The sequence below is a fragment of the Balearica regulorum genome, chromosome 3 (genome assembly GCF_011004875.1).
Source record: "Balearica regulorum gibbericeps isolate bBalReg1 chromosome 3, bBalReg1.pri, whole genome shotgun sequence".
NCBI classification, from domain to species: domain Eukaryota; kingdom Metazoa; phylum Chordata; class Aves; order Gruiformes; family Gruidae; genus Balearica; species Balearica regulorum.
Window position 1 is genome coordinate 2,025,119 of NC_046186.1, and position 13,995 is coordinate 2,039,113.

At 44.2% G+C, this 13,995-nt stretch overlaps 1 protein-coding gene across 8 annotated transcripts in view; it reads right to left on the bottom strand.

Moving 5' to 3' along the window:
- The window catches only part of NCOA1 (nuclear receptor coactivator 1), a 182,381-nt gene that overhangs the window by 127,083 nt on the left and 41,303 nt on the right, over window positions 1–13,995 (bottom strand). For 7 of the 8 annotated variants that reach the window (XM_075750322.1, XM_075750319.1, XM_075750314.1 and 4 more), the window contains exon 2: window positions 604–772. The exons of the other annotated variant lie outside the window; for it this stretch is intronic. The gene's annotated coding sequence lies outside the window, so the exon portion shown is untranslated. The remainder of the gene's footprint in view (window positions 1–603; window positions 773–13,995) is intronic. 8 annotated transcript variants of the gene reach the window in all.

Genomic DNA, 13,995 nt, shown 5'->3' on the forward strand with positions numbered 1-13,995 from the left:
CAATTTTCCTTTAAGATATTGCCGGCTGTGGGCAAACCACAGAAGTGTTCAAGTTGTTACATGCATCAGCTAGTAAGAGCTACCAGCATGCTGAGTACACACTTCTTACTCGGGAAGTTGTAGTAGCCCTTGCCATAAAACATTTTGATTTCCCAAGTTTGTGACTTTTAAAATTCTCCGGTTATGGACTCAATTCACCTGACTGACGCCACGAGCCAGCCTACAGTACAACGTTGACTTACCAAAACCACATATTATTCTTGAGCACAAATCCTTTGCATACCATTCTGCCACTGCAGCAATTAGCTATTCAATTTTGCAAAACATATTGAGAAAGCGCGGTTGATTCAGGCAATAATTTCATCTTTATGAGCTTTTAAAAGAACTCTCATAGCTATGAACGCAATGCAGACTGACTGCACATCTCGTGTACGAAAAAAACAACCCAAAGGATGCCAAGGACAGAGAAAACCGGTGACTTTTGCTTTCAGCAGTCTCAGTAATTAATTCCGCATGAAGAGGAGCTCCAGCAAAAACCACCTCCATGACAGGTTTAAACATTTTCCGCCAGAGGAAAGAAGAAACAGAGACCTGCAACCTTACCTCTATCTTCCCGAGGTGAAAGATGTTTCATGGGAAAAACTGGACTCTTCAGTTAATTAAACAGCAAAACAACAGAATCCTAGAGCCTCAGCAAACGCAGGCATTGACCTTCCATGGGCAGTCTTCACATGAACTCTTCTGATAAGGGACCAGGATCAATTACTGAGTCCTGCGGAGGAAAAGACAGTTTGTCTGCATTACCTTTCATTTCTCTTTCTCAATTATTCTTCACGATATGCAGTTTTCAGCATTTTAGGTAAAAAACCAGCAGAGTTGAGGCCAACTATTAATTCACAGCAGCATCATTCATACCTTGCTGATCTTCTCAATACTATCAATTGCAAGGTATCTTTTTTATTTCATTGGAAAAGAATTCATCAAGGTTCCTCAAGCTTTAAGCTACTTGGGGAAATAAAGTAAATGAAAGCTTAATACTCCAACCAATATGTTTTGTTTTTTTTAATTCTCCCCTCCCTCTTTGCCAATGCCGCTCCTAAAAAATACAGATTACCCTCCAGAAAAACGCAGCGCTGATCTAGTAGCAAATCTGCCATAGCGAGACAGCATCTACGCAACACAGGAGATAAAAACTAGCACCAGAAAATTACAGTTGGTGTTTACAGCCAACAGGCTGCAGACCACCGCCGAACTCATAAAACTCAAAGATAATGAGATCCTTCCCTGCCTCACAAAGACACGGATAGTAAATTGCTGTTGTTACTAAGCATTAAGCTAGAACCGGATCAAGGGGATTTCTCCAGTTCCTCCTTTTCCGCAGACTTTCTGTATCACCTTCGAAAAGCCAGGTAGCCTCTGAACCTGAGATGAGCATAACTATTTCTCTCCCGAAGCACATACATCATAAAAAGGTACTAAGACTGCAGAACGTCCATTTTCTTCAGCCATCCCCTCTCCTGTAAGTCGTACCAGTCTGAACCTTGTTCCTCTCAAGCCGAATGCTAGTATGTCGACTAATCTGTGGCTTCCAAATACCTTGCTTGGTTGAAAAACAGAAGTTCATAAAATTAGGCTCTTCATATTGTGATGCACTGCCTGAATTCTAACGAAAAAAATAAGTAATTTTAAAAACAACCACCATGGAAACAGAGATGAGCTTCGTAACCTTTCTTCCAAGCCACTCAATGGGTTGCAGTTTCTACAGCTGAGCTTGCTGCCCACTCCATCAAATGTTTTGAGACAAAAATCCTAATGAATAATCCTTTTGAATTGTTATTTGTAGTAGCTGTAGGACGCAATTCATCTTCAGACACCTAAGAGCGGGTTGGAAACCGGAGCTGGTAATTCCAGGGTCGCTCCGCAGTCAATAAACAGGTCCACAAATCTCCACTTGGAGATGCTGGACGGAGATGTCTGCAGGTCCTCAGCAGTTCAACCGGCCCCAAAAGCTGGCTGCTGCTTCGGCAGGACAGGTTTGGCCCTCAAGGGACCACCAGGTTAGGAGTACACCTTAAATTACTTCCAGGATTTGTCTATTTTCTTTCTTTCTCTCTCACTAGGATTTTTGAGTTAAATTTATACCTCTAAATCCGAGCATCTAAAGTTAGATGAGGAGAGTACCATCATTAATTTAAAACTTGCTTGTCCCCATCACCGCTCCTGCTATTAGAAAAGAAATTACTTACACGGACACATCATTAGAATACTGTCTTAATAACACACCCATCATTAGCAATACAAGACTCTTACAAGTCACTCGTTGCAATTTATACGTGAAAAATCAAGTAGGCAAAAGGAAGGAGGAAAACTCAGACAGCAGTATCGTCTTCGAGACCCTGGCAGAGAACAACTCCAGAAGCTTACGGATCCGCATCCGAAGAGAGAAGTGCGACTACAGCACATCCCAACGGGAGACGGGATGCCTGCCTAGTTACGCATCCATTTTTATACACACGTGCACGTAAAAGATGCACAAATTCCTGCATCGCTCTGGCTTCCAGTCTGAAAGTTGCATTTTACCAGTAGGAAACACTCTTTGAATTTCTAAATAATACCTATGTCCCAGCTGCTTTCACTGCCCCTACAGTAAAGAGACCAAATGATGCAAAGGAAGGAACATTAAAAACAGAAAAATATAAATAATAATGGAAATTCAAGAATATGTTTTCAGATTCCTGGGGCGAGATGTATGTCGGGGGGTGGGGTGGGGTGGGAGATTAACCTCCCCAGACTGAAAAAGGAAATATGTTCCTGTTTTAAAAAATAAAATAACTCTTTTCAACCTGGCTCTCACGAAAAGGAAAGCCACAATCAGAAGAAAAAATATCTAAAACAAAGAGATGAAAAAGTAAACCGTTGGCATATTAAAATACATCAGAAATGAAGTGATATGAAAGAGAAGCAAAACGCAGTGAGAGGAACTACAATACTCACAAGTTTGAGCGTATCAGGTTATAAAAATTACTTAGGAATAGCAAATTCTGGCAGTGGCCGAGGACCGTTACTGCACAGAAACAGAGCAACCACCAGCAATATTATAGAAAGAGCAGAAGAATGCAACAAATATTTCTGTTCATTAATTAAGAAAGAAACCAGATGGTATAGACATGCCACAGGAAACATTTTCTATTCCAAACTGCAATGCAGGCAGATGTGAAACAACAGCTAACAGAGCCGGTTGTTGTTAAGTCAGGAGATCTTCAACTGCATCCCAGGGGCTTTAAAAGAGCTGGACAAGAAAAACTCTGGACCATTTATCCTAGCTTCCTGCAAGTGTTAACTACGGAGGTTTGAGAGCCTTGGAGGACACGCTGTTGTGTCGCTATTTTAAACGCGTGAGCAGGATGACGGGGCTAATAACAAGCTATCCGTCCAGCTTACGTCCCAGGAAGACAAGGGAAATGCTGATATAAAACCTAATTAGGCATTATAGGAAGTAAATAACGGCTGCCTATCGACACATAGGTCTTAAATCAATTGTATATGTTTTTATTAAGACTACAAGATTGGCTGCAAACTGTAACAGCTCTGAGGCAACATACTTAGAGTTCAGTAAATCATTTAACTTTGTAAAGTATGATTTCTCAAGTAACTGGAATTACATTACATAACATGGAATATATTAAACAGATTAATAATTGGCCAAGCGACAAGTCATAATATATAACTAGATCATTAATCACGTGCTCATACTGAAATCCCAGCAGGAGCAGTTCTGCACTTCACATTACTCATCCTCCAGCAAGTCATGAGCAAAAGCCACCGCAACTCAGACTCACACTGACTCTGGAAGCTGCAGATAGCAAAGGACACGAGATCTGGATCTTCTACCAACTGTGTGACTACAACCAAAGACCTTGCACATCACCAAACACAAACTCGGAGCGGAGAGCCTTCCCAAACCAGGCGAGATGTAACAGAGGAGGGACGCAGCAGCAGCAGCTTGCTCAGTGCAAGAACAAGGGGGCAAGAAATGAAAGTAGCAGGTGGCAAGTCCAAAACCAAACAAAGAGTCTGGTTTCTTCACACACGACCCAGCTAAGCGGTTTAGCTCCTTGCCGCAGGATGTTGTGCACGCTAAACATCTGCGCGAGCTCAAGGGAAGACTGGCTGTGTCACAGAGCAGACACCCATGATGGTTACTAATAAGAAGGGCATCATCTCCGGCCGGGAAAATCTTGGAGATGTTGAAAGACCAGAGCGGGGAGAGTTGGGAAAGTGTCGTACAGGGTCTGCCCAGTTCTCACATCCTTACGGAGGCTCCACTTTTAGAAACAAGGTGCAGAACCATCAATGCAATGCTTATATTCTCACCTAAGAGTAGAGGAAGCAGTACTTTGGAAAATATCTCAGCGATAGTGTATTTGGTTTGTGTGGCAAGGTTTTGTTAGCGGGGGGGGCTACAGGAGCGGCTGCTGCGAGAAGCTGCCAGAAGCTTCCCCCATGTCCAACAGAGCCAATGCCAGATGGCACCAAGACGGACCCGTCACTGGCCAAGGTCGAGCCCACCAGTGATGGTGGCAGCGCCTCTGGGGTAACACAGTTAAGAAGGAAAAAAGAAAAAACTAGCAGCAGCTTTTGCAGGCAGTGGGAGGAGTGAGAAGACGTGAGAAACTCTGCAGACACCCAGGTCAGTGCAGAAGGAGGGGCAGGAGGTGCTCCAGGCGCCGGAGCAGAGATCCCCCTGCAGCCCGTGGAGAAGACCATGGTGAGGCAGGCTGTCCCCCTCCAGCCCTTGGAGGATGATGGTGGAGCAGAGACTCCCCTGCAGCCCGTGGAGGACCCCACACCTGAAGGAGGCTGTGACCCCGTGGGAAGCCCACGCTGGAGCAAGCTCCTGGCAGGACCTGTGGATCCGTGGAGAGAGGAGCCCACGCCAGAGCAGGTTTGCTGACAGGACTTGTGACCCCGGGGGGGACCCACGCTGGAGCAGTTTGCTCCTGAAGGTCTGCACCCCATGGGAGGGACCCACGCTGGAGCAGTTGGTGAAGAACTGCAGCCCGTGGGAAGGACTCACGTTGGAGCAGTTGGTGCAGGACTGTCTGCCGTGGGAGGGACCCCAGGCTGGAGCAGGGGAGGAGTGTGAGGAGTCCTCCCCTGAGGAGGAAGGAGCGGCAGAGACACCGTGGGATGAACTGACCACAACCCCCATTCCCCGTCCCCCTGTGCCGCTGGGGGGAGGAGGGAGAGAAATGGGGGGTGACGTTGGAAGAAGGGAGGGCTGGGGGGAGGTGGTTTAGGACTTGGTTTTATTTCTCATCGCTCTATGCTGTTTTCTGGGTAATAAATTGGATTAATTTTTTCTAAGTTGAGCCTGTTTTGCCTGTGACGGTAATCGGTGAATGATCTCTCCCTGCCCTTACCTCGACCCACCAGCCTCTCGTTATATTTTCTCTCCCCTGCCCAGCTGAGGAGGGGGGTGACAGAGTGGTTTTGGGGGGCACCTGGCCTCCAGCCAGGGTCAACCCACCACAGATGCTGGACCACCAACCACACATGGCTCCCCAGCACAGTTCCCTTTAGCAGCTGCACTGCATCATCCACGTGCACACAAACTCCTTAACGTGGGAGCTCAACCCACTATTTCAAGTATAACCGAATTCAGGGAGGTCCTACGGCCTCTCGTGCAGGTGACCAGATCAGGTACTAGGAACAACCTCTCCTTTTCCAGAGATGGTGAAACCATGGCTTTTGAACCACACGCAGCTTACAGGCAGCCCCAGAGTCACTGCCGGACTGCAGCAAAGATGCACAAGAAGCAGCAGGGTAATGCCGCCCCAAGGCCGTCAGATGATCTGAGCCCACATCAGCAGCAGAAAGCAGGTTTGAGAGGCAGCAGAAACATGGGCCTCATTTAGACAGCACCAAAGATCTTCCAGACGTAATTTCCTGGCAGAACTGCTCCATCCCCTCAAGCTCTCCCACGTCCCACACGCTTTCTTGTCCTCAACCACGTGAAGATTTTGCTAAGCTTTCCCAGGTCGTTGCTACACAAACCTGTCTGCAGACCACTACCCGTAGTCCGTGAATCACAGTAAGAAGCTAAAGCAGCTGGATCTTGGCTTTCCTTTCCAAAACGTAATACCTTGAGGCAATAATAAAAGACACTTTACAAGTGCTTTATGCACAAGCTTTCAGTTTAAGATAGAGAGAGATCTGGAGGACAGATAAAAGAAATAAGTATCCATAGATTATATACATCAATAGCCCAGGAAATTTTTCCCCTTTCATCAGAAAGCCTTTTAATGAGTAGGAAAACGCACTTGGAAATTTCCAACGTTAAAACCCCAAGAGCTTTCAATAAAGCTTGTGCTGACTGGTGACCTATGCTCTTGTGTTTTCTTCCCAAATGCTATATTCAGCATTTCTTGCTCAAACTATTGACAACGTTCACCGAATGGTTTGAACCGATTTGCTTTAGGCGTATCCACGTTTCTTCCCCCCAACAAAGCATCAAAGTTGGGTTGTTCCCTGCAACCCAACGAAGCACAAAAAAGAAACATCCCATACAAGTCGACGGCCTGGACCCTGGTTTTAAACAGTTGAAGCTGAGGGCCAGAAGTGGGTTATCCACGATCTCGTTAAGCACATCCTCTGAAGCTGCTTTGAGCAAGGTTCAGACCAGATGACCTCCTGATACTCCTTCCATTTAAACTATCCTGCATTGCATATAGCAGATTCAGCGTATCAAAAGTTCTCCTCGGTCCATGAAAATGTATTCAAGCACACACAGGAGAGCCTGGCATGCTGCTGAACCCATCAGCCTTTCTGCCTGCTTTGAAGTTCTACTAATCGGTTGAAAAATTAGTGGAGAGTATAAGGAAGCTAAAATCTAGCATAGTGTTCAGGCTCACAGTCAACTACTAATATATTTTTTGAGTAAAATGTATCCACTAAACCACTTCAGATGTTCCAGAAGAAACAACTTCCTGTCATCCTTCATCTGAGCCAGATCTCCCCCCAAACCTTTCATCTTTAGCATACTACAACATTTGCCAGTCCCTGCAAGTCACGCGCTTTCTACTGCGCCTTCAGCCACAGACCTACGGGGCATAAACGCTTTGCCATGGAGTTCTCACAGAGCCCACGATGGACCGAGCCACCACGGCACCTTTGAAGCGGTCATCACTTCGCATGTGAAACATGCATCTTTCAATACCACCCTTGTTATATTTTACTTAAGGCTCTAAATATTTTATCGGTGACTGTTTAATATTAAAATGCATAAACAAGGGTCTGTGGAGGCAGGACCAGAAACAGTATTGCTCTCTTCACTTGATGAGCGGGCTCCAGACCTACAACATGAAGACAAACATGGGTTTGTCCAACCTCGTCCCATGCTGTGACCGTCGGATCTCCTCCTGTCTGTCAGCTGCAACAGTTTGTTCCATTTAGCCTAAGTAATCGAAGCTAATAAATTACACCCAACTATAAAAAGCAAGTGGAAAGGAGTTAGGAGGGATTTAATGTTTATTGTATGTTGACAAAATCCATAATTTATTTACTTGGTTTTCATTGCTGTGCTATATCTAAAAAAAGGCACACTACAAAGCAGTCATAAAAAAGAACAGCTTTGTTAGAGGAGGTTGCAGGAGCCTCCCACAAGGACCTTCCTTTTCTGCCTGCTTACAAGTAACGTGCAGCACCAAATATTTTTTTGCAACTCCTCCAAGCTCCAAGGCTGTTGGGCCAGTGTAAATGCCGCATTTCTAAAAGGGATATTTAATCTCCCTGGAGTAAGGACACTCAGGCACCAGTTTCAAGGCAATGCTAATTTTCACTACGTTTCCCCCCACCGTGAAAGTACTTTTTCAGGTTCTCTTTAAATTTTATTTTGCTTAAGAACTTACACACATTTTGGGGCATCTGGAAAGCCTTTTTCCTCCTTATCTACTTTTTCATGTACTACTGACTGATTTATACCCAATACCAAGTAAGTGTTGCAGGAGACAAAGAGAAAAGCCATTTTGCAAGAGGGCTAAATCTGCTTGCCAGTTAACTGTTGCAAATTGAAAGGTTAGAAAAACAATCACTGGATTTGGAAAGAATAATTTTACACAACTAAGATCTCAACGGAAAAAAAAAAAATTAACTTTGTTCCAGTAAAGCAAGTTGTCTTATCTACCCATGAGGAAGTTTAATAAACAGCTTTCTGTACTTCTAAGGTTTTGAATGCGTGCCAGGTTTTGCAGGGATCTCACTCATCCTAGATGAAACTGCGGGGTTTTAAATGAAAACCAGAAAGTGTAAAATATGTTTTAAGATAAAAAAATCTGAAGGAGAAATTGATTGGAGTTTCTTCATTTAGTCAATCAATAACAACAGACAACACTAATACTAAAGTTACATCTGCAGATTGCTCCTACTGTTACAGATCAAGACCTTTGAATTAACCCACCGGTTCCCAAAGCCCAAGGTTCTCCCGTAAGACAGGAGAGGCACATCACGGAGCCCAAGTTAGGAGCCCTGCCAGGCTTTTGCTAACTCGAAGCTAGGGCAGCTCCAGGTAGAAACACCTGGACTTATTTGTTGAGGCTCCCAGCCGGCACTGCTGGAGCCATCCAGGGAGAGGAGAGAAGCAGATGCAGCCCCAAAGTCGGTCAACGCAGCAGCAATAGGATTTTATGGACCACTGTTCAACTCTCTCAGTCTTGACCGGCTGTCTGGCAGCCATCCTCGGGGACATCTGAAGGACTGAAGAGGTCAGGCTGAATTTCACTGTTACATGCCACAAAATTTGGGGTTTGACCCATTGAGAGACAAGCAAGGAGATAAGCCAAGATGAAGGGTTGTTGGGTCCCTAAACCTCAACTGTCTCCAGGTGGCACACAGGAAGAGAAAAGCTCTACAGAAAGGAAAAGCTGAATTTATGTGTATACAACATCTTTCAGCAGGTCTCCACAACAGTCTCGCATGCCCATAAATGCTCAACCTGCCACACGTCTCCTACACGACTGTTGCCTTTTCTTCATTCACCCGCCTCATCAGAACACAAAGCCCAGAGTTCCCAATTTTGGTATTTATTCCAATTGCTGTAATTTTGAACCAGTTCAAGATTTCACAAGTGCTGTGAAGCCATTAACAGCACTTCGCTGGTGGAAGTCCCCAGCTGGGTCACTTCAGGAGCTTCAGGCAGTGGAAATCACACAAGTCAAAATCTCTCCCTTGTCATGACCATCACCAACTCTGGAGAACAACTAAACCTGCTGCAGGATCCTGCAAAGAGAACAAACCTGAAAGCTCTTCAGCAGATGACACTTTCCAAGGGAGCTTCAGCCATCCTTGTCACAGTACGTGCGAGCCAGGGACTCCCGTTCTACATCCTGAAAGCAGAAGTGTGCTTTAAGGGGAAAAAAGAAAATCCCCAAACCAAAACCTGAAGCATTTTTCTAGCTACACACAACCCTGCACCCCACTTGCCCACTCACTGCATTTTGCCAAATTAATCCATAGCTCGATCCTAGCCAAAGTAATCAGATTTATGTCCAAAAACTCTCAAGTCATTAATGGCTTTAACTGTGTGCTTTATATTAGTTTTTAATAACTTCCTGATATAGATTAGATCCAACTTTATTCCTCCCTCACCAGCTAAACATGAACTCCATGAACACCCTAATTTCTGGAACGTTATCCACATTCTCAGAATATTCCATTTCTCTCATTAGGGCAAATTTGGTTTCCAGCCAAAGGACATATAAATAATTATTTACACAATGCAGTGCTCCTGCGGTGCTGAGGTTCCTTTTCTTCCAAAGCCTCACAGTTATCTTTAAAAGTGTCTACCGTCATTTGCAAACTATTTTGTCAGACTGATGCCAAAGGGTGATAACCGCTTGCTTGCTTGATGTCATCTCCTTGGAAAGGCTGAAGATGCATGACGTTTCCAAAGGGCTATACTTGAAGTTCTCTCTGAGTAATCTAGGAGAGATGATCTCGTACAGAAGAGGGTAACTGGTTTGAAGAGCTCTGCAAATGCTAATCCCACGTGCTGGAACGAAGATGCATGTTTAAAAGTGGAATTTAAGCTGTCACAGGTTCCCTGTTCCAACAAAACCAGCTCCTACCACACTTTAAAAATAAATCCCTAATCTGAGATCTCCTGCAAAGAACAATCTTGATCTTAGGAACACGAGACTGGCTTTTAATTCTTTCCTACCTTTTTTTTCCTCTCTACTCAAAGCCAACACTGATGATAAAAAAGACAAATGGGTTTGTACGGGTATCGTCATGAAACAGGCTGCTGTCCAAGTAAACCTGAAGTGATGCACAAATACGCTGAAACACCAAGCGATGCACAGACACTGTGGTGGCCCCAACCCTTCACGATCACTTGAACAGCTGCGCACTGGATTACAAGTATGTGGTACAGTACTTTAAACTGTTTACTTTCTTACTAGCCGTCATTAAAATGTGCTTAACAAGAAGCACCAGCAGCCTGGGACAGATGTTCTGGCCCATTTTGCTTCCATGACAAAATGTAATTTTAAAAAACTAATGGAGAGAGCTATCATAAATAAAACCTATAAAGGATACTGTATAGAAAATTACAGAGTTGAACAATTTTCGTTAACACAGCGAAGGTGTACTAGAGTCGAACAGTGACAACTTCGCCATTAACTCGTATGTCTGGACTTCCGCGTCTTAATTATCCTTGTCTTACATTTTTAACTTTAAAGATGCTTTATTGTCCTGGCATCAAAACAATGACGGGGAAGCATTAGACATTGTGAAACCTTAATTCTCTTGATTTCAATGAATTTGGAATTTCAGTTACCTTAGACCTCAAATATTGTTTCACAAGGGCCTCGGTCACGCTGAGTCGAGCTTGGGAGAAAGCGTAAGCTGAAGATACAACGCGCTCTGCACCATCACGGGTTCACATCTCTAATCAAAATGTCACTGTCCTCAACCCTGTGATTTCAGATCTGTACCTCGTCACCTTTATTGAATCCAAATTGTGGCAGAGCTCATTATATCCAGAAGCAATTTAGAAGTTTCTGAGAAGCTGACTCAATAGGTTTCTTTAAAAAGTAAAGCCAAGGAAATAATTTTAGAATGTTCTCTGACGCTTCTTGAGCGTCGTGTCTTAATGATTAAATATATTGGGACCATGAAGGGGGAAAAAAAGAAATAAAGACAAATTTCTGAAACAACCGCCACTTCAAGATTTGAAAACTGCTTTTCTCTCACTGCCCCCATTACTCACATCATTATATTTGAGATTTTTATACAATGCAGATAGCTCAGATAAACAGACTGGATACGAACACAGAAGTACTGTGTTTACTGTAATCCCTGGCTGACAATTAAATAACACAAAGCATATTAATACTAAGAAAACAATTATACTGGCATTATAACTCCATGGAATAGCATAAAGCCATATATGCACAATATAAGAATATGTAGTTATAGCTACAGATTCAAAATTCAGTAGCAAAAAGGTAATTTTGAGGACTCTAATGAGTGGAAAAAAAAAAGTAAAGTGAAACTTTTGTCACTGCTATGTTACTGCATACTAAAATACAATGCTGTTTAAACAGTTTAAATGAGTATTTATCTTTTTTAATTATTTCAGTATGGTACTAAAAAAAAAAGAGACTTTATGAATAAACAAATTACTTAAAGTAGCAAGAACGTTTCTAGAAGGTTTCATCAAAGTCAGGACCAAGGATGGGAAATGGCTTACGCCTCTTCCTACCTACCAGAGAAAGGTGGGTGTAGGTGAAGGAAATTCCACGTACAAGAGCATCCAATGTGCAAACTGCCACTGCAGCTGACAAAGCACGGGTGCCACCGTGGATGAGGATCACTAAAGGCAGCTTGGAATACATAGCCGAAGCTTTTAAGATGATATGCTCATCAGCCTCAACACCTAACCAGTGCTTTAGGAGTAAAGGATCAGTGGGAGTAAGGGGCTGTGTTTATCCAGAAGAGCTGTAGTGAACTTAAAAGCTTTACAGCTTCTTTCTCAGGTATTTATGCTTTCTTATTAAAAAAACCCACAAGATGCCGTTAAGTTTTTTTGTATTTAGAACTTCAGCTATTTGAACGCTTTCTCTGAATTGATTCCCAATGGAAATTGCTAATTCCCCTTCCCCACTTTCATGCGCTATTTCAGCTTAATCATTTCGCCAACAAGGCTGCAGAGGGTGAGCAAGGGGATGCCGAGGGCAGACGTCCCACCCCTGCGAACCACCACGATGGCCACGCGTGCACTATGGGACTGAGATGAGAAGAACAAGCACTTTACCTTCTCAGCTACCAGCACCCACTGCCCGATTAGATTCGATAATCATTATTTCTCATATAACAAGACACTTCCATGCTATAAACTGGCCATGACTGGGCGCTGGTGGAAGAGCAGCTCCAGAGCGGTCAACGGGGAACCGTGTAAGGGAAACAGAGACAACTCGCACAGAAAAGTCAAGGGTTAACCACCGCTTTTCCCTTTCTCCACTGCAGCCTCAAATAGCTCGTGAAATCTCCTACCACCCAGCTACGCTCCTCTAAGCCTGTTTTCCAGTAATTTCAGAGCAAAGGGATTCCAGCTGCACACGCAGACTAGTGAAGTGTCAGTGCTAATATACGTCCTCCCACTCTTCTGCTCTTGCATCCATCACATCCTACCATCGCACTGGTTTTCTGTGTGGTCTGCCATCAAAAGAGGGCACGGGCAGGGAAGGAAAAAGACTTTTCCAAAGAAGATGACTATAGCCATGCAAGTTGAATGTAATATTATAAAAGAAGGGAGAAAAAAAGCTATTTATAAACTGCTTTAAGTCAATCCATCGAGATGCGTTTTCTGCAAAACATGTCTCTTGCAAAACTTCAGATCCTGCGGGCAAACCAACCCCTTCACGTCCAAGTTTCTCCCATCCATCAATCCAGAGACCGAGCTCCCTGTTGTACTGATCCTTCCAGGGAAACCTGCTCCAACAACAGAGGATTTGGCCAAGAATTTCCACCTGTGGCTAGTGGCAACGTGAACAAGCCATTTTCTGCGAAGCTGCTCAAACCAGTCCCAAACCACTGCCTTTCCTTTTCGGAATTAAAAGCAGATGGTAAACAAATCAAAAGGACAGTTATCTAAACAGTTGCTGAGATTCAACATCTCTCTTCGTTATCCAGCTGAAATACATTGTTTTCACATTCATACTCCCAACTCCGATCTGTTTATTGGTTTGCAACAGTGGGGAATTTCCTCCTCCTTTTCCAATAGCAACTTGGTAACCACAGCGCATTTGGCAATTTCTTAGACAATATTCCTTTGAAGCGTTAACCGAAAGGGGCTGGAAATGAGAAACAGCTACACTGGAGGTGGTACAAAGATGCACGCCACTGTAGAAACTTCAGTAAAGATCGAATCTCCTGAAATAACTCCTCAGTGACTCCATGTGAAGGGAGAATTTGATATACCCTTTTCTGACAAACAAGCTAGCAGCAAAACGAAAGATTCAGAAGTGTCACCTCCAATATCCATTCAAAACCTGTACAACACGCAGCCTCCAAATCGCTTTGATCTACCGAAGAACAGCAGGCTTTGCGGGTAAAAGCCACCTTAAAGAAACCGGGGGCTGTAGATGCTTCAGGTGGACACGTACAACGTGCCCAAAACACGAGTACGGCGACGCTGAGCTCTCTGCATCCCGGGTGGATGCTCCTCTGCCCTGTCCCACGGTGCAGGACCCTCCTGGCAGACGTCATGCCATGCAGGACCACCAAGCCTTGGCTGCCGGGGTCTTTTGAATTGCTGACCCACGTCCTAAAGCAGATGGGATTACCACTGTGAGAAGCAAGGCATATTTGGGCAGAAGCCACTAGGGTGGGGAAGAAGCACCCCAAGGTCTCTGGTAGTCCATGGGTCCTGAACTTGGCACAGTAATTCCTCCATCGAGCCCAGAAATTCTGATCTTCTCCAATTATACCACATTC